Source organism: Cryptomeria japonica, chromosome 5, assembly GCF_030272615.1.
Source record: "Cryptomeria japonica chromosome 5, Sugi_1.0, whole genome shotgun sequence".
NCBI lineage: Eukaryota > Viridiplantae > Streptophyta > Pinopsida > Cupressales > Cupressaceae > Cryptomeria > Cryptomeria japonica.
In genome coordinates, this window is record NC_081409.1 from 651,060,756 (window position 1) to 651,083,674 (window position 22,919).

The window sequence follows — 22,919 nt, forward strand, 5'->3', positions numbered from 1 at the left end:
CTAAGACCAAATGTGTAGGTTGGGTTACTAAGAATAATACAATAAATCTATTACAAGTAAGTCAAGATGCGATGCATCATGTCGGCTCAACAATAATATTAATTGATTAAACCATCTCCATAATATGTCATGCTGATCTGGAATAGATAACGCATGCTGGTCCATAACCTAGACAAATTTGCCAATAACAACAAATATGTCAACCCGGTTAGACCAATAACCAAATCTCCAAAACCAAGTGTCCAAACCACGTCTTTGACATAACCAGGTGATCTCCAAATGATAACAAGTCATCCTCAGTACCGGTGAACAATATAACCTATCGGTGAACCAAATACTGGTGACTATGCATAAGTCACTAAACTTGTCAGTGAACATAACCAAAGATCTCCAAAAGGATAAGTGTTGATAAGTGTTGACATCAATGACAAAACCAATGCAACATATCCATAATACCAACAATCTCCCCCTTTGGCATTGATGGCAACACAAGATGGAAAAACCATCTAAGTGCCAAAGCAAAAATGCCAATAAACCAAAAACCAACAATCTCTAGAATAGATCAATACCGAAAATCAAAATACAAATGCAGAGAGTAACAATCTCTCCCCCAATGAATAATCTCTCACCAATGGATAATGTGTTAATTTTTTTCCATAGATATCTCTCCCCCGTTGACATCAAATGCTAAAGCAATACAAATACCAGATAAAACCAATTCATAGAACCAAAATACCAACTTATCCAACTACTCCCCCTGAGAAGTAGCTCTCCTCCATCAAAGCTGGAAAAAGGTTTCTCTATAAATTCTGTCAGTTTGATCCCAAGAATCAACTGTCTAAGTCTCTACCGATGAGGATATGACCCCAAGCTGCTCTCTGAGATATTCAAAAGTTTCCTTAGGAAAAGTCTTAGTGAAGATGTTTGCAATCTACACTTTAGTATTCACATAAACCAATCTCACTTCTTTTGCTTCAACATTCTCTTTCAGAAAATTGTATTTTATAGAAACATGTTTAGTTTTAGAGTGAAATATCAAATTCTTAGATATATCAATTGCTATCGAATTATCACAATAGATGATTATAGGTTCTTTGCATTTTACCTTTATGTCCTTCAACATTTGCTTAATCCATAATACCTGCATACAATTGGTTGCTGGTGCAACATATTCTGATTCTGCTATTGATAATGATGTACAACTTTGTTTCTTGCTCAACCATGAAATCAATCTGCTACCAAGAAAGAATGCCCCACCGGTGGTTCTCTTTCTATCATCTACATCTCCTGCCCAATTAGCATCGATGTATGCACATAACTCAAAACTTCAATCTTTAGGATACCATAAACCTAGATTTGTTGTGCCTTGTAAATGCCAGAAAATCCTTTTTACTGTTGATTCATGATTTTCTCTAGGATTACTCTAAAATCTTGAAACGATACATACTGTATTCATTATATCAAGTCTTGTTTGTGTCAAAAATAGTAAACTTCCAATCATAGATTTGTATCTTATCGGATTAATAGGAGCTGAATCATTCTTCAATGATAGTTTATCAGTTGTAGTCATAGAAGTACTTACTGGTTTAGAGTTTTACATACCAAATTTCTTCAATAATTCCTTCAAATAATTTGATTGACATAAGAATATACCTTTATCAGTCTATGAAATCTGCAATCCTAAAAAGAATTTTATCTCCCCAATCATAGACATTTCAAATTCTTTCTGCATCTTGTTAGAAAAGTCTTTACACAATCCATCTTCTCCTCCAAAAATGATGTCATCAACAAAAACTTCAATAATAGTCACTTTGAAATATACATTGTTGTTAGCATTACCTTTAGTGTAACCAAGATTCATAAGATATTTGTCCAATCTAGCATACCAAGCTCTGGGAGCTTGCTTCAATCCATATAAAGCTTTCCTTAACCTACAAACCATATTTTTATCATTTGTCAATGAAAATCCATCAGCTTGTTCAATGTAAACTTCCTCTTCAAGATCACCATTCAGAAATGCACGTTTAATATCCATTTGATATACTTTATAGTTTTTGTGTGCTGCAAATGCAAGAAATAATCTAAATGCCTCAATTTTAGCTACCGGTGCAAAGGTTTCATTGTAATCAATTCCCTCTTTCTGTGAATATCCCTTACACACTAATCTTGCTTTGTTTCTGATTACCTTACCATCTTCATTAAGTTTATTTCTTAATACCCATTTAGTTCTAATTACATTTTTATTTTTAGGACGGGAACCAATGTCCATGTATTGTTCTTTTCAAATTGTTCCAATTCATATTCCATAGCCTTAATCCAATCTTTATCTTCACATGCCTCAAGGATAGACGTTGGTTCAATTTCAGAAATTAAACATACCTCTTCATTTGCCAGTCTTCCTCTAGTCATAACTCCTTGATACTTATTCCCACTTATCTAACTTTCAAAGTGATTCGATCTTACATACCTGGGTGTGTTCGCTTGCTGTTGTTCTTCAGTCACTGTGGAATTCTCTGATGATGCTAGTGTGACTGGATCAACATTCTATACCAGTGCACTCTATATAGGTTCATTTGTGATTATCTCAACTGTCGGTTCAGAATCCATAGACCTTGAATTTCTTCTAAAGTGTTCATCAATCTTCACATTTTCACTCTCAATGATTTTCTGCAATCTCTTATTAAAACATCTATATGCTTTGCTTTTAGATGAATACCCAAGAAATATTCCTTCATCACTTCTAGGATCAAATTTACAATATACTCATCTCTCCTAATGTAACATTTGCTTCCAAATATTCTAAAGTACTTAAGAGTAGGAATATTACCAAACCATAATTCATAAGGTGTCTTACTGGTTTGACCTTTGATGTGAACTTTGTTGAAAGTGTACACCGTTGTATTCACTACTTCTATCCAATACACATGATGTAGATTTGCTTTGGATATCATGCTTCTAGTTGCATCCAGAATAGTTTTATTCTTCCTTTCCACAAATCCATTTTACTGAGGTGTATAGTGTGCTAATAGTTGTCTTCTAATTCCATTCACTTCACAAAATATATTGAACTCCTTAGATGTAAATTCACCTCCTTGATGTGATCTTAAACATTTGATTTTCTTGCAAGTTTCATTCTCTACAAGTGCCTTGAATAATTTGAATTTCCCAAAAGCTTCTGATTTCTCCCTAAGAAAAGTAACCCAACACATTCTAGAATAATCATCAATGGTTAGCATAAAGTATCTATCTCCCTATAGACTTCTTGTTCTTGCCAAACCACGTAAGTCAGTATGAATTAAATCAAGAACATCATTGATTTTCTCATAAATACTTTCGAAAGTTGTTCTAACTTGCTTTTCCATTTGACATTCCTTACATACTAGATTATAAGGTTTTACAATCTTAGGTAAATCCCTTACTGCCTTAGATGAACTAATCTTCACAATGCAATCAAAATTCACTTGACAGAGTCTTTTATGCCATAACCAACTTTCATCAATGTGTGCAATCAAGCATGTCTTTTCAATGTTATTCAAATGAAAGATATTACCTCTAGTTTGATTACTGGTTGCAATTTTCAAACTAGTTCTATTCATGATTTTGCATTTACCATTCTTGAATTGTAACTGAAATCCTTTTTCAACTAATTGACCAACACTCAAAAGATTATGCTTCAAACCTTCAACATAATAAACATTGTCAGTATTGTGCTTACCATCAAAAGATATAGTGCCTTTTCCTCTGATCAAACAAGCTTTGTCATCTCCAAATCTTACTCGACCTCCATTTTATTACTGAAAAGATAAGATTTTACTTTTATCACTAGTAATTGCAAAAAAATCCCATCCATTGTCTCCTGGTTCTTCATCAGAATCATTAGTAACTCCTTCATCAGCATAGTAAATAGATTTGTCTCTATTCTTCTTAAATATGTATCTTTGATATTCAGGGTTAGGCTTATATGTTCTTTTAGCTTCTTCTCTCAATCTTACATGTCTATCCAGACATCTAAATGCCATATGACAAATTTTATTGCAGTTAAAACATTTAAAATGTGATTTACCTTCATACTTACTTCCAATAGGGCCTTTAGGCATTTTCCTTGCAAATAGTGCTTCAAGCTCTTCAAGTTCTTCATTTTACCTCCTGATGTCTTCAAGTTCTCTTGCATAAAGTGCTTTCCAATCAAATTAATCAAATGATGATGAAGATGTTGCAGATGATGATTCTTTGAAAGCTAAATTTGTCTTAATTATAGCAATAGGACCAAATTCCTCAAGCTCAAATGCTGAAAGTTTTCCAACCAAGGTATCTCTAGACACTGATGTATTAGGCATTGTTCTCAACTTATTAATAGCAGTTACTTTCATTTTGTATGCTAGTGTCGGTGCTCTTAAAACTTTAGAAACAATTTCATCTTCACTTAAGGAACCTCCACAACATTGTATTCCCAAAACAATTTCATTAACCCTTTCCATAAAAGAAAAAAAAAATTTACTTCTTCCATTTTCAAATTTGCATACCTGACCCAGAAGCATTCCAGTTTTGCAATTTTGATAGTGGTATCTCCTTCATTCAAGGTGTCCAATTTATCTCAAATAGGTTTAGCAGTAGATCGGTCTAATAATCCCATGATTTGCTAATCTGGCAAGGCGCTCAAAAGTGCTTCTCTTGCCTTACAATCATTCTCTTGATCCTTAGCCAATGTAGGTGGATTATGTTGACCTAGTGTAGGACCAACATAACCATTTTGTGTAACATCCCATATGTCTCTTCCAATGCAATTCAGATGTGTCTCCATTCTGATCTTCCATATACCATAGTTAGTTCCATCAAGTTTCTGACTGTCCTTCCTGAAATAGTTAGTTGCCATAGAATCTCGTCAAGTTGTTAAACTTCTGCAAAAAGAGAACTTGGCTCTGATACCAATTATTAGGACCCAGAGGCAACTAAGAGGAGGGGGGGTGAATCAGTTGTCTAGTAATTTCAACCCAAATACAACTTAACCAAACTTAATGTCAGTAGATAGATTAACAGTTAATAACAGTACCGGTCAAACTTAATGCATGAAACAAAAAGAGAAACAATATCCACAACACATAACACAAAGATTTGTACGTGGAAACCCTATAAGAGGAAAAACCACGATGGGAAACCTTACCCACAATCACATGATACTACTACAGATAGTATGTGTTTACAAATGGGGTCTGCACATGTAGAAAGGCCAGCTGCCTAGAGCTCACTGCTCAATCACAAAATAGGAGTCACACTTACTACAATTGGATGATCAAATCCAATGATAATGTACTACTCAAAGTAGCATCTCCAATGTTGGATTCAGTACCGGTTAAGCTCTGATTGTCCTCTTCAAACCTTTCTTGAACCTTCAAATGATGTCTGTGTGAGTAGCTCTGCTTATATTCGCATATACCAAATATCACAACCTTATAATACCTTATTACATATCACCTCAAATCTACATCTCGCAATTGAGATCTTACATATATACCAAAACCTAAGACCAAATGTGTAGGTTGGCTTACTAAGAATAATACAATAAATCTATTACAAGTAAGTCTAGATGCAATGCATCATGTTGGCTCAACAACAATATTAACTGATTAAACCATCTCCATAATGTGACGTGCTGATTTGGAATAGATAACACATGTCGGTCCATAACCTAGACCAATTTGTCAGTAACAGCAAATATGTCAACCCGATTAGACCAATAACCAAACCTCCAAAACCATAGTATCCAAACCATATCTTTGACATCACCAAGTGATCTCCAGATGATAACAAGTCATCCTCAGTGTTAGTGAACAATATAACCTGCCGGTGAACCAAATATCGGTGATTGTGCATAAGTCACTGAACTTGTCGATGAACATAACCAAAGATCTCTAGAAGGATAAGTGTTGATAAGTGTTGACATATCCATAATACCAACACATTGTATCAGCTAGTCGGTCTTATCGGGGTGACTTACGCCGATAGCTCAAATTTGATAATTGTGTTGAATAAGCTCATTTTCATATATGTTATTTACACTTGCAACCCTCCATGGAAACTTCATACGTACTAATAGATGGCAGAGTGTATTACATAGGCCCAAAGAATGTCTTTATAAGGATCCAATATGATGAAACTTCCTCATGTAGTCCCTAATCAGTGCCCACCCTTAGCATGCCCTAGCGATACTTATTCAATTTTGAAAATAGGTCACAATAGGATCCTTTTGATATTGCAAGATACTTCCTACATATTCAATCCAACAGTAAATGCTCTTATGATGAAAATGTACATATAAAAACATCAAATAAAAAGCACCAAATATTTTGTAAAAATATGTGCTAACACATTCTTTGACACAATATCACATAAAACTTCATCTCTGAAAGGCCCAATATTGAAACTCACTCAACACTGCTCCTTTATCTCTATCTTGTGATAATCTTGTAACTAACTTACCTCATAAGGAAAATGATTCTCAAGCCTCTTCAACCCAAGCTTCTCAACCATCTCCTTAGATACTAAATTATCAGTACTTCCACTATCTATAATGACCTTTCAACACTTACCACTTGATTTGCATACAGTCCTAAAAAGACTCCTCCTTTGAGTAGATCTCGTATCCTTTCTTTTGAACATAAGGGATTCTCTTTGCTCTGGTGCACATTCAGATCCGATACCATACGATTCTTCACTTTCCATACAACTTCTTGACATTCCTTGCGTACATTCATAGAATCTATGTCTAGTTTCTCCATACTTGAAGAATTTGCTAGGGAATTCTCTACCGGTATTGTTGCTACCCTTCCTTGGTGTCTTATGTTTTAGTTCTTTACTCCACTTAGGTTTTTCCTCCTCTTCTTCAACCAATTTCTTCATACTATCATTCGTCTTGAATTTCTCCTTTCCCTTATTTAGTTGTCTTCTTCTCACCTTCTCCTCAGCCTTCAAAGCATATTGGTAAGCTTCTTCAACTATTGAAATCTTCAATATACTTATATCATCTTGAATGTTAAAAGCAAGCCCATTGATGTACCTCACCACCTTTTCTCCACCTTGCAACCATATGTCTCCATCGGGTGATCTTCAATTCACCATTCTCCACTCCATCTTTCTGCAACTCTTTCCACCACAAGGTAGCATGCCCTTTCAACTTGGTTTATGCCAATCAGACTCTTTATAGATCCTTGACATCCTCAAACTCAAAGTAGTCCTCCAACTCTCCAATCCAATCGATCAAATCCTCTGGGTTCAACATTCTAGAAAAGTCAGAAACCTTAAATTTATGCACTTTACTTCCTTGTGCCACTACTTTCACCAACCTTTCCTCTCTCTCATCTTCCGGTCCATCAACTTCCTCAAGCTCTTCACTGGCTTCCTCATACTCATCCTCAGAGTGAGGGTTTCTTCACAAACTAGCCAAAGCATTCTGGATTTCATTCCCCACTTCATTCTTGAAGTCTTCCATCATCTATTCTACCCTCTGGGGGTTTGTTCTCCTCGGTGGCATCTCTCCTTCCACTTCGGTGACTGCCTCAACTCGATGATTTGACTACCAGTTTAAATTGCCACCCCTAAGTGATCTATTGAACACGCATGCAGTCTGCCTCCAATTGGCAATCTTTCCACCTCAAGGAATGCCCCAATGTTCATAAATGATTCTTCCACCAGCCAGTGCATAACCAGCTCTGATACCAATTGATGCAACCATAACTGGTAAAAATGCTCAAAAGAGTCAACTGGCTTATGCAATGAGAGAGATGCAACACAAATAGTAAGAAAACATGACAAATTCATATAAACGGATCATATTTAAGCCATATAACCTTTGGAAATCATCCAAAAATCATCAGATCATCATCAAAGAATATCCAGTAATTAACCGGTTACATGCAGGCTTCAAGCCAGATACAATCCAATTGGGACTCTAAAGATCAACCATATCACAAAATGTGAATCTCAATCCTTATTCTGAGTTCTACTTCCTCTGCCCCTACAAATGATTATATAACATCATATTTATACCCACCAAAACATATCCGTGTCGGCCTCAAATGATTACATTCACCAATGCAGGAAAATCAAACATGTAATTAGGTCGGCCCTAAGATTTAAGAAATCTTTTGGGAAAATAACAACCAAGTGATGTGGTTCAGAAGGAAGGTTGGCCACATGTCAAGGAACATCGGACAAGACCCAAGATGAATTCATATGCCAAGAATCATGTTGGTAATGAAGGAAAACAAATCAGTAAGCACAAGAACTATCTCAGGAACCTAGAAACAACCAACCAAAATTTATAACTAACCAGAGAATAACCCAAATGAACTAGAAATCTGGAATTAGCCACATGAAAATGATACAAAACTGCAAACAAGATCTTCCATGAAGAACATACAACTATCGACACATACCGGTAAGAATACTGAAACTGCAAAAAAAGAACAAAACTTGAAAGGAAATGTTTTTGGTTGATGCAAGATTGCTCATCGATTGGGGATGCTCCTGTATCAATATCCTATGCCTGAGTACAGTTCTGGTTAAACTCAATACCAGAGGCCTTAAACCTCTTACACAAACCCAATTCGATCACCTATGATCAACCAAAACCTCTGCATATGATTACAACTTTATTCACACATAGATATTCCCATAACCCACATACCACGATCCACTAAAAGATCTTACATCATATTTATATCAACCTGAGACCTAAACAATTAGGTTGGCCACCTAAAAGATGATACAATAAATCCATTACATAATCCCACAAACCAATGATAAACCAAGTTGGCCTAAGACTGAAACAACATAAACCAATCAATAAATCCAACTCGTAATGCATTGGGAGCATCAACCAACGCATTACATAAATCGGTCCATAACCTAGCAGAATAAGACCGGACCTATAATAGGTCGCTATAAGCCAAATGAAACACCACTAATCAACTGAAACATGAACATGATAACCATCAGCATCCTGATAACCTTCTAGAAGTCGCACCAACACCACTTATCGGATCCCTCCAAAGATCTTCAATAAATCTCTGTTGATAAAACCCCTACCTGTAACCAAAAGGATTACTAGAATAAATGATTGCTTCTTAATCATCAAATCCCAAACCAACTGAATGTGATATGCATCAAGAACATATAAATAACCAATCCAAACCAATTCCACAAGCTGGAGCATACCGGAGAAGATTTCCAGATCAACATCTTAAACCAGCCACTCTACCAAAACTCGGTAGAAAACAAGACAACTAGTGTTGACATCAATGCAACACATAATCAATTCCTCCAAATGGCCAACAATCTCCCCCTTTGGCATTGACAACAACACTAGATGTGATAAATATCCAAGTGTCGAGAAATGCCAAACAAATCTCCCCTAAAGGAACACATCCAACAATCTCCCAAAAATGATATGACAATGAAGTTCTAAAACAAATATCTCTATACCAATTAACCATCCATAGAGCTGAACCAAACTCCCCCAATGGGATACAACCAATCTGAAATTTTGTTCCTCCCCCTTTGACTAATATCTCTGTTAAGCTCTATTTTTCATATAAATATCTCTCCCCCTTTGATATCAATGCCAAGAATCTGACATAAACATCAAAGAAAAATCATAAATCTTCTGAACCACATAGTTGACTACTCCCCCTGAGTAGTAGCACCAACACATCAATCCAGAATGAATAATAGTTCTAATAATGCATGTCATACTAATGCCAGTCAACATCACTCAAGTCTCTACCGAAGGGGAAAAAACTCCCCATCTGTCTCTGAAGTACTCAAATGATTCCTCAAATTAATCTGACTTAATTTGCTGCCACCTTCTCCTTTGGAAAATTATATTTAATTGAAATATGCTTTGTCTTAGAATGAAATATCGGATTCTTTGATATGTCAATAGAGACAGAGTTATCATAGTGAATAACTACCGGTTCATTACAAGCTACCCTTATATCCTTTAGTAATTGCTTCATCCATAGAACAAGAAAGAAAACTTCACCGGATGAGCCTATCTGATTACTTATATCTCTAGCCCAATCTGCATTTGAATATGCTCATAGAGTAAAGTCATCATAAACCAAAATCCATACCTGAAAAATCCTTGAAAATATCTGAAAATCCTAGCTACCGGAGCAAGGATTCAACATAATCAATTCCTTCCTTCTGAGAATATCCTTTTTGAACCAATCAAGCCTAGTTCCAATAACATCCAAGTCCATGTGTTGTCCTTTTCTAACTGATCGAATTCCTCTTCCATAGCTCTCATCCAACATTCATCCTTACAAGCTTCATTGACTGATGTCAGTAAAGAAATTAAGAATACCTCATCAGCTTCTAACCTTCTTCTTGTCAAATAAACCGATCTTTTGAATGATTCAACCTTACATACCTAGGAGTATTCTGACTTTCTGTTTCTCTGCTATGTTCTTCAATTACTGTTGAATTTTTTGATACTGTCGAAGTAACTAGTTCAACATTTTGTTCCAGTACAAGTATTACCAGTTCAGTTATAACCATTTCCACTTCCAGTTCTCTCTCATAAGTTATGATTTGACCTTTGTTCAGCTCATCCACCTTGACATTATCACTCTCCACAATTCTCTGCAATCTTTTATTGTAACACTGGTAAACCAAACCAAATCCAAGATCAAAGATCTAAGATCCAATAAATCTTCGTCGATTAAGCTTCAAACTGACTTCTCCAAAGTCTAAAACAAGCTTTCAAACCATTTCTAGGGGCAATGGAAGATCTATCATTAATTTGCCTCCCCTAAGGCAAATGTCTTAGTTACCGAATGAGTTTCCTACCGGTGCAAGAACATTCTGGTCTGTCAGTTGAGTAACTGGGGTATTTGCCTCTACTGAATGAACATATGTAGAATTTTATTCTGTTGATTGATCCTTAGACTTCATAACCCACTTCTCCTCATGCTCCTTCTAAATATCATCAACATTCTTCTTTCCCTTATCATTAAATTATCACTACCTGCCGGTAGGTTCTTGATTCTACAAAATTTAGCAAAATGTCCTACTTTGTTTCATGCATAAAAAGTGAAATTATTCTTCTGAATTGCCTTATTGTAACCTTGACCATTCCTTGACCTACATTGATTAGCCATATGTCCAAATTTTCCACATGCATGACATCTCACATTCATTCTACAATATTTTGTCCTATGACCATACTTTTTACAATTTGAACACTGACTAGGAACTGCATTATTATTATGATTTTCTCTATTTCTGCATTGACTTTCTCTATGACCAAACTTGTTGCAAACAAAACATCTACCATTAAATTTATGTGCATTGGTTTGTCTTACTAGTGATCTATGATTCCAGTTGTCCTTCTGACCGGATGTATCATCCTGATTTGCAGTACTGGAGATTTCTCCATGCTCAAATCCAAGACCTCTAGTGTCTCTAGTGTCCCTTTGATCCTTCAATAATTCATCAAGCTTAGTAGAACTAACCTTGAACTTATCTTTTTACTCATTTCCAGCATCCAAATCTCCTCTTAGGACTGTCACCATTCTTTCCAACTCTTGCTCATTATTCTATGATTCAACCAATTCAGTTCTCAACACATCATTCTCATGCACCAACCTAATTCATTCCTCATATATATTTTTCAGAGATATAGCAATATTTTCTTCATTCTTCTTTCGGTCTTCGATCTCCTTAAACATCCTCATGGTAAGGGCTTGTATTTCATTCTTCATAAAACCATTCTCCTGACTCAACTAGTGACATAATTCCTTAAAGCATTATTGTCTCCATGATCCTGACTTTGTAATTGATCACAAAGTTCGTTCCTTTTAGCTTGTGCAGATGACAACCTCTCCTGTAGAGTAAAGATGAATTCTTTCACAGATCTCAACTCATCTTACAACTTTATGTTCCTCAACCTTTCAACATCATAGTCTTCAAGAGCTACTTTAAGTTCCTTCCTCGAACTTATCTCCATAGATTTCGGATACAGGATCTTCCTGAAGCTATTAGACTTATTCTGAGGCACCAAGTTCTGATACCAATTGTTGGGATCCAAGAACACTAAGAGGGGGGGGGTGAATCGGTGTTCTGTCGGAATGATGAAATTTAACCATATTATGTTAGATTCAATGACAGTCCCAAAGACACTGAGAGGGGGGGTGAATCAGTGTCTAACCAGTTAGTGGAATTTTTTAACTTATTTATATCTTTGCAACTCAAAACAGTGTACTTGTAAACAAGAATTAGTGCAGTAAAGAGAAATAATAGAGACAGTATAAATGCACACCATAACACAAAATATTTTAATGAGGAAACTCGGTGTGGGAAAAACCTCGGTGGGATTTGTGACCCACAATATTTACTAGCCAATATGAATAAATATTACTTACAATAGGGGCATGCACATGTACGAAGGCCAACTGCTTGGAGTGCACTACTCAAAAGAGTCTCACTGACTACAATATGGATAATTAAATCCAATATAATGTACTACTCAAAAATAGCATCTCTAATGCCTGGTTCAGTACTAGTTTAAGCTCAGTCATATACCTTAACCAAAACCTTTCGCTATCTTTACATATATTTTGTCCTTCATTCTTACAATTCCATTCTTATTCATTCCTATCCATTCCTTTACAAAAATGATCTATAAGATCTCATATATATGAGTCCTTTACAATACACTAAGTCAGCTTACAAATAATTAATTACATTTATGATATAATTCATATAAGCAAAACTTTATCCCATGTCGCCTTGAGAGCCAGTATACTTCATTTCTGATGAATTTGCATGTCGTTGAAAGTGTCTATCGGTGTCGGTGCCTGCTGGTGTATGATGTCTTGAAATGCCTATGCATGTGTAGAAACATGTTGCCATTTGGTTGCCATTTGGTTGCCATCAATGACAACATCAACAATTCTCATTAGAGTGTAGAATGCCAACAATCTCCCCCTTTGGCATTGATGGCAACAATCATGAGAAAAATCCAAAACTGCTATCCAAAAATGAAATCTAAAAAGAAGTGCGCTCCTCCTGAGCAGGTGATCTCCTCTGTGTATTTATTTTCTCCATACTACTCCTAATTTTTCTCCATACTACTCCTTATTTTTCTCCATACTACTCCCCCTTTGACATCAGTGGCAAATGATGTAAAAAAGAATCAAAGAATACAAAAATGCTACCTCATCGCCTATAACTGGTTGGTTACAATTTGAAAAATATCCACCAAAATTAGATTTAGGCTCTACATAAATTTGTTGTTATCGGAGAGAATGGTCTCAGTCTGCTGGATCATGTCGGTTAGATAGTGCATCTGTTGCTCCGGTGACCGTTCTCCTTGAACTGTTGCCTTTGATAGCTCAACCCGCTGAGTAATGAGACTGTCCAATTTTGGACCAAGTTTACTTTTGAGTTCTCAGGCCTTTAACCTTATCCTTTCTTTCTCTTTCTCAAGTTTCTCTAACTTCTCCTCAAAAACTACCATTTCCTGCTCAAAAACTGAGATAAGTCCAGAAGAACCTATCATATTATCTACAATATCATCAATTTCTTTTTGTGTCTTCTTGATTTCCTCATCTATATCCTCAGTCAGACGGTGAGCCTTGCAAGGTTCTCTATACATGTCCTTATATTCCAAAATTGTTGAGTTGAGTACTGGTAATAATGAATCCATATGCTCAGTTCAGTTTTTAATCGTTTTCTCAAAGAATTCTCCTTTCTCTTTATCTACTCTTTCCTTTATAGTATCCTCATTCACCTTATCTATAGTTATGACATTTTCAGCAATGATTTTGGACAATGTGTCCAATTTACCTAAAGAATCATTAATGTGATCTATCTTACAGGTAGGTGCAATCATCTTCAAGATAGGTAATGTGTTATCAATAGCCTTAAATGCTAAGGCATTGTTGTTATCCTCTTGATATAATCCAATAGAACATCTGTTATGTTAGTGGGTCTGAATTCTCCAATGGATGTGCTTGGTTCTACTATGGATTTCCTCTCAACAGATACTTGCCCAATTACCTTTGCTATTTCCTCCTTATTTCCATCAATTGCTTCCTCTTTACTTACATTTTCTTTTGGTTTCTATGTTTGTGTTTGTACCTCTACTTTTTATGGTTTCTCAGTGTTAGTGTCCTTATCCTCTGTTGGTTTCTCTATCTCTAGTTCCTTATCTTATGTCGATATCTCAGTCTTCTAAGAGTTAACAGTGTGTATCGATATCTCAGAGATCTTACTGTCCTTAACATCATCTGCCTTAACCTCTACAGTCTCTTTATCCACAATAATGTTAATATCCTGTGTATCCACATTCATGGTGAAAAATATTTTAGACTCTGGGTTAGTGTCATCATGAGTTACTTCATAAGTAGCCTTATTCGGTTGATTTTCTGTATGTACCGGTGATGCTGAAGTTAATGGAGGGGTGTCCTAAGATGATGGAGGGATGTTATATGTTACCTTTATAGCAGGTACACCACCAATCTTGCCATTCCCTTTGTCCTTTCGATACACCTTAGCAAAATATTTATCTATTTTCTATCTTTCCTTTTCCTCTTTCTTTTCTTTTTGAACAAAAAAGATATCCCATTTGTCCTTAGTTTCATTAGCAATCTCTTTCAGTCTACCAACCATTAGGCTAACCTATCAGTGTCCACTGATAAAAACTGATCGGTTTGCTTTAGAAATTAGTTCATCAATTTCCTCTCTAGAGTTTACAAGGTGTACTACCAATAATGCTTCAACTTTTAGCTTTTTATCTAGTTTCATCAATGACATTCTTTTAGCTTCTAGTCTTAGATATAAGTCATTTGGTAGATCCTCTACAACTTCAATCAAAACCTTCTTATAGATGTCTAAGTGCACAATTATACTGGCCTCGATAGTTTCCTTGTCTGAATCTTTGTAAGAATGATAGTATTTATTCACATTGAAAAGATTTCCATCCTGTATTATCTCATTTACCAGTTCCTCCAGTGTCAGGGTATCCGGTGTCTTAGTTTGTTTCTTCTTTGGAGTTAGTTTCTTTTTAGGTTCCCTTATAGCTTGATGCTTCTTCCTCAAGGTTCTAGTCCTTTTGGGAGAAGGAGAGGGTACCGATGAGGGTTTCCTCTTCTTTCTTTCAACTCTTTTGAACTCTGCTACTTTCCCACTCTCTATATCTTAAGAAGTAACAACCGGTGAAACATGAGCTTCCAGTTTCAATCCTTCTAGTTCATTGGCAGATATACCACTTATGTTCATTACATTTTCTTTAACCTCTTTGGCCATCTTGGATGCATCTCTGATAAACTTTTCTCTCCTTTTTCTCTATTCTGCATTGAAACAACACTCTCAATGGTCTTAGCATTACCAAAAATTTCTTCAGATGGTTCTTTAGGTGCATCAAGTAGTGTTTAAGCATATGTTTCAAGAATGGGTAAATCAACTTCATAACCCATTTTAGTAACCCAAATAGTTCTAGGACTAACTGCTTCCATCCATGTCTCATCATGTTTGATTACAAAACATATTTGCTTGTCATACTTGTCTACTATGCTCTGGGGTAACCTTTCTCTAGCTCTCATCTTACTCTGAAAGTTTTTGAAGTAATCTGTTATAATGTTGTCACTGTTAGAGTCCATACCGGTGATAGCTTCCTTTATTTGTTTGCCTACCCAAATGTCATATCCAAAGTCCTTATGACCAATGTTGGGTATCTCTTTGGTGAATTAAAGCATTAGACACACAAGTAGGTTGCCAAAATGAAATGTCCCTTTCTTGTCACCCTTAATCTTTTTCAGGTTGTCTATTAATTCATATTTAATCCATTCACAAATATCAATCTTAGCATTATTCTTTACCATCTCATATGCATTATGAATACATAAGCTGAAAACTGAATTCAATCTGTTTGCATGAGTTACTTTGTATCCAAGTACCATACTCACATATCTCACATTAGCATTAGTAATATCATTAACCCTAAGAGATCTATTGTCAAATGTAGCTCTGGTTAACTCCATAACTCCCTTGTTAGGGATCTTCTTAGTTTTGTCGGGCCTACTATCAGTTGAGGGTAAACCAGTAACTGCCTTGATTGCTTCCTTAGAGATTTTAAAAACAGAGTCAAGCCACATGAACTCTACTCAGAACTAGATGGACTACCTCCTTAGGAAATTCAGGTATGTTCAGTATCTCAATGAATCCTAAGTCTTCAACTATCTTATGCTCTGATTTAATTAAACCTTGTCCATCAATAAGGACACCACTGTACATGTTCTCCAAATAATTGGTTCCTAGATTTTCTATGTTGCAGTGAATGTACATTCTAGGGTCTTTGACAAAAGCGACTCCCTTTGCAATTTTTGAAAAAGCTCCGATAGAATCATCTTTCTTGGAAATTTTAGGGATAATTTTAAACATAGGGCTAGGGTGCTTAATGTTTTCTACCACAGTAGGGTTTGCAATAAACTCAGGTACAAAAGATGAAGATGCCATTTTGAAAGATAAATACCTCTTGCTTGAAATCCTTGGATGCCTAAAAAACACTTCGAAGCTTGCCTTTAGAATGCCCTTGTTCAATTTCGCACTCTCTAAATGCTTGAATGCTTGGTGAATGAAAGTGAGGGTTTTTTGGTGTTATATAACCAAAAAATTCTTCAAAAACTGCATTAAATGCTCGTCAGTTAAGTGAGAACTTAACATATCTGCTGGTAAAGAAGAAGTGTATCTTCTTCCAATCAACTGAGGGTAAAATGCATGATTTTCAATTTGCTGTAATACCCCCTAAGGATTGTTCCTTAGTTAGATGAAGAATCTTCTATTGGAGGGTTACTCTGTTCAACCAGTGTAGAGACAGATTCATCAATTTTCTGATCTCCCTTCTTAATCCATTGTTTTGAAAATTATTGCTTTATTTCATTTACCTTTTCTTTTCCCTTCACACTAGATCCTTTATTGTTTGTTGAGATAGTCTTGCTTCTACAAAATTTTGCAATATGCCCAATCTTGTTACATGCATAACAAGTTACATTATTCCTCTGAATAGCTTTTCCATATCCTTGATCGTTTTGTGATCTGCATTGATTAGATAAATGTCCAAATCTACCACAAACATAGCATTTCACATTCATTCTACAATTTTCTAAATTGTGACCAACTTTGTTGCATTTGGAACATTGACCGGTGGGTAAGTTTGTATTCTGATCATTTCTAAATCTGCACCGATTTTCTCTATGACCAAATTTGTTGCAATTGAAACATTTCCCTTTAAATTTATAAGCATTAGGTTTTCTTACCAGTTTACTGTGATCTTCATTGTTTGCAGTCCTGAAACTTTCTCCATGTTCAAATTCAAGTCCAATTATATCTCCATCATGTTTTTGTCTTTTCAGCATGTCATCAAGTCTTTCTGAACTTTTCTTGAATTTGTCTTTGTGTTCATTTGCAGTGATCAACTCATTTTCAAGAATTCCAACTTGTCTCACAAGCTCTTCTTTATCATGTTACATGTGAATCAGATTTGTCCTTAGCATATCAATTTCATGACAAAGTCTCAGATTTTCATTACCTCCATCATTAAGTCTTCTAGTCAAATCTTCTTCATTATTCTTTCTATCTTCAATATCCTTACATAGCCTCATGGTTAAATCTTGCATTTCATTCCTCATGTTGGTGTTCTCTTGTCTTAACTTATCTGCAATATCACTAAGAGTTGATTTTTTATCATCATGTTTCTGCATTTTCTCATGAAGTTCTTTTATCTTATTTTGTGCTATAACCAAGTTCTCCTGAAGTCCTTTAATGAATTCCTTAGCAGTCCTCAGATCATCTTCAAGTTTGATATTCTTCAATTTTTCTACATCAAAATCTTCAAAAGCTCCTTCTAACCATTTTCTTAAATTCTCCATCTGTACCAGTTTTAGAATCTTCCTCAAGGTGTTAGGCTTTTGAAAATGGAGGACCAAGATCTAATACCAATTAATAGATTCAATGACAGTCCCAAAGACACTAAGAGGGGGGGGTGAATCAGTGTCTAATCGGTTAGTGCAATCTTTAAACTTATTTATATCTTTGCAACTCAAAACAATGTACCAGTAAACAAGAATTAGTGCAGTAAAGAAAAATAATAGAGACAACATAAATGCACACCATAACAAAAAATATTTTAACGAGGAAACCCGGTGTGGGAAAAACCTCGATGGGATTTGTGACCCACAATATTTACTCACTGGCCAATATGAATAAATATAACTTACAATAGGGGCTTGCACATGCAGGAAGGCCAACTATTAGGATTAATGATAGTCCCAAAGATACTGAGAGGGGGGGGGGGTGGGGGGGGGGGGGGGGGGGGGGTGAATCAGTATCTAACCAATTTACAAAATATTTAACCTTATTAAGAATTTTGCATTCGAAAACAGTGTACCGGGAAATAAGAATTAATGCAATAAACAGGAATAGTAAAGACAACATAGAAAACACACCATAGCACAAGATGTTTAATGAGGAAACCCGGTGTGGGAAAAACCTTAGTGCGATTTGTGACCCACAATATTCACTCACTGGCCAATGAATAAATATTACTTACAATGAGGGGACTGCACATGCAGGAAGGCCAACTGCCTAGAGCTCACTGCTCAATAAGAGTCTCACTAACTATAAAAATGGATTATCAAAATCCAATACAATGTACTGCTCCAAATCAGCATCAACTATGCCAGGTTCAGTACCGGTTTAAACTCATTCTATAACCAAAACCTTCATTGTCAACTTATATCTCCTTATACAAAAATATCATTCATTCATGCTATCCTTCTACCATACTTCTTACACAAAATGACCTATAAGATCTCATACATATATACGAGTCTTTTACAATATGCCATGTTAGCTTTTACAAAAGATAATTACAGTAAATACAATAAACAAAAGATTATTCCCTGCCTATTGGAGTGTCAGTATGCATTGTTGCCACTATCGATGAAGTGCCTTTCGGTGTATGCAGATGTCTATGCCAGTGACGGTGCCTACAAGTGGCTTTACTAGATGAGTGCTATAATGTTGCCATCAATGACAACACCGTCATTCTCATAAGAGTATAGAATGCCAACAATCTCCCCCTTTGGCATTGATGGCAACACTCATGAGAAAAATCCAAAAACTGTTTCCAAAAAGTGAAGTCCAAAAAGTTACCAGAAATATGTGCTCCTCCTGAACAGATGATCTCCTCTGATTAAAATTTTTTCTTTGTCCACTACTCCCCCTTTGACATCAATGAAAAAGGTTGTCAAAAATTGTCAAACGAGTGCAAAAATGTCACCTCAAAGTTTGTAACCGGTTGGTTACAATCTGAAATATGTCTGCCAAAACCAAATTTAAGCTCTGCATGAATCTATTGCTATCGTTCAAGGTTTCCTAAGTCTGTTGGATCATGTCAATGAGATTATGCATATGCTCCTCCGGTGATCTTTCTCCTTGAAGTAATGCCTTAGAGATCTCATTTCTTAGAGAGATAAGATTGTCCAGCTTGGGACCAAGTTTGTACTTAAGCTCTCTAGCATTTGCCTTAATTCTTTCTTTTTCTTTTTCAAATTTCTCCAGTTTCTCCTCAAATCCTACTATTTCTTTCTCAATTACTGATATAGGTTCGGATGAACCAATTATGCTATCATCTATATCATCTATATCCTTTTGTACTCTGCTTATTTCCTTTTCAATGTCCTTTGTTAACATATGTGGCTTACATGTTTCTCTGTACAACTCCTTATATTCCAAAATTATAGTATTAAGTGCTGGTAAAAGTGTGTTTATATGTTCTGTGCACTTCTTTATTGTATCCTCAAATAATTTTTCATTTTCCTTTTCAATTTTCTCTTTGAATGTATCCTCATTTACCTTATCAGTTGTTATTACATTGTCAATAATGAATTTGGACAATGTGTCCAACTGACCTAAAGAATCCTATTATTGATCTATATTACATTTTGGTGCAATCATCTTAAGAATTGTAATTGTATCATCAATTGCCTTATAGGCCAATGCATTACAGTCAGTTATCTTCTTGATAGAGTCCAGGAGTACCTCTGTCACATTGGTAGGCCTGAATTCACTTAATGAAGTACTGGATGTCTGACCAACTGTCTTAATTACTTCAGTGCTTCCAACATTAGTAACCAATTTTCTTGTGTTATCCTCTAATGGATTAGTCTGTGTTTGCATTTCAACTAGCAATGGTATGTGTTTCTCAGTGATTACCGGTTTCACTATCTCAATATGTACCTGCCCCTCTGTTGGTGTCTTTGTCGGTTTCTTTGTGGGTTTCTCTATCGGTTTCTCTATGTGCTCAACTGTCGGTAGCTCTGTCTTAGTAGGTTTCTCAGTGCCAGTCCCTGTATCTTCAGTATTCATACCAGTGTTTGATGGTTTTTTTTTTTGTAGTGTATGCTCTATTTGTGTGTCGACCTCAACATTCTCTGTCGATTGCTCAGCAATGTTTCCACTATCAGCAATGTCATTGTTTACCTCTGTATTGTCCTTATCCACAACAATGTTCACTTCCTGAGTATCCACATTCATGGTGAATAGAATTTATGATTAAGGGTTAGTATCATCATGTGTTATACATATACTGTCAGTAACTAGTGGATCATCAGAATGTACCGATGCAGTATCCAAGGGTGGTGGTAAGTTCTCAGTTATCTTTATGTTTGGTATTCCACCAATTCTCCCTTTCCCTTTGTCCTTATCCTTCTGATAAACTTTGAATGTTTTCTTCAACTTGTTCAATTCCTCTTATTTTTCCTTTTCAACAAAAAAGATATCCCATTTATCAGTCATTTCCTCTGCAATCTCATTAACTCTACCAGCCATAAAACTCACTTATCGGTGACCACTAGCAAAACTGATCTATTAGCTTCATAGATTAGATCATCAATTTCCTCTAGAGTTAACAGGATGTATAGCTAGAAGTTTTACAATTTTAAGTTTCTTATCTAAATCCATTACTGCAATCCTCTTTGCATCTAACCTCCTATATAGTTCATTTGGCAAGTCATCTACAACTTCAATTAACACTTTCTTGTATATGTCCAAACGTAGAATTATACTGTTTTCGATACTTCCCTTTTTTGAATCAGTGAATGTGTTATACAATTCTCTCACATATGCCACTTTATCGTCATTAGTTATTTTATTTAACAAATTGTCCAATGGTGGTATAACCTGTTTCTAGTTCTTCTTGGGTGTAAGTTTCTTTGTCCGTTGCCTTACTGCTTATTGTTTCTTTCTCAAGGTTCTTGTTTTCTTGGATGGAGGAGAGGGTATCGGTGAGGGTTTTCTTTTCCTATCAACTCTCTTGAAATCCATAGGTATCTCACTATTAGATGATGTGCCAACCGGTGAGATGTGTGCCTCCGGTTGTAGTCCTTCCAACTCACTTGCCTTTATACCAGTAATGTTCATAACATTTTCTTTATTTCTTTTACCTGCATAAAAGCATCTCTTATGTATTTCTCTCTTTTCTTCCTTTGCTTCATTGTTTTTACATTTCTTTCAATTGTTTCTGCACTACCAAAAACTTCTTCTGATGGTTCTCTAGGTGCATCTAATAAGGCTTTTGCATAAATTTCAACAATGTTTAGATCTACCTCATAACCCATTTTTGTTACCCATATAGTCCTAGGTAATACAGCTTCCATCCATGTTTCATCTTTCTTAATTACAAAACAGATTTCCTTATCATATTTATCTACTACACTTTGTGGTAGTCTTTCTCTTGTTTTCATCTTGGTTTGGAAAGCTTTAAAATATTCAATTATATTGTTTTCCTTAGCAGTACCCATGACGGTGAAAGATTCTTGCAATTGTTTTCCTACTGATATGTCATATCCAAAGTCTTTCTGTCCAATACCGGGGATCTCTTTTGTGAAATACAACATAAGGCATACTAAGAGATTACCAAAAATGGAATGTCCCTTTCTTATCACCTTTTATCTTCTTCAAGTTATCAATTAGTTCATCCTTCATCCATTCACACACATCTATTTTTGCATTATTGTTTACCATTTCATAAGCACTATTAATGCAAAGACTAGAAACTAAATTGAGTTTCTTTGCATGTGTAGTCTTATAGCCTAAAATCATACTTATGAATCTCACATTGATGTCCTTGATTTCATTTACTCTTAGAGATCTACTATCAGATGTTGCTCTGGTTAAGGTCATGAATTTGTTATTAGGAACCTTCTTAGTTTTGTTTGGTCTACTATCGGTTGAGGGTAAACCTGTTACTGCCCTAATTGCTTGCCGAGTGAATTTGCAGACTGAATCTAACCAAAGAAATTCTCCATGTGCCCTACTTAGGACAATTCTCACAACTTCCTCTGGAAATTTAGGGATGTTCAAGATTTCCACGAAACCTAAAGTCTCAATAATCTTGTGCTCAAGTTTGATAATGCCATTTTCATCGTAAATTACGGTTCTAAATATCTTTAACAACTCCTCAAAACCTAATTCCTCAATATTGTAGTGAATATATATCCTAGGGTCTTCAGCATAAGCTACACCTTTAAAGAATATTTGAAAATGCGCCTATGGAATCATCTTGCTTAGCTATCTCGAGAATAATTTTGAATACGAGCCTAGGGCATTTTATGTTTTCCATGATAATAGGGTTTGCAATAAATTTGGAAGCAAAAGAAGAAGCCATTTGAAAAATACCTTTAGCTGCCCGATAATGTTTGAATGCCTGAAAGAAATCACTTCACACCTTTGCCTTGAATGCCTTTGCTCGGATTTTGCGCTCTCTGCAAATTTGAATGCTCGGTGAATCAAAAATGAGGGAAAATCAATGATTTAAATGACTTTTCCTTCAACAATCGCATTAAGTGCTCGATGGT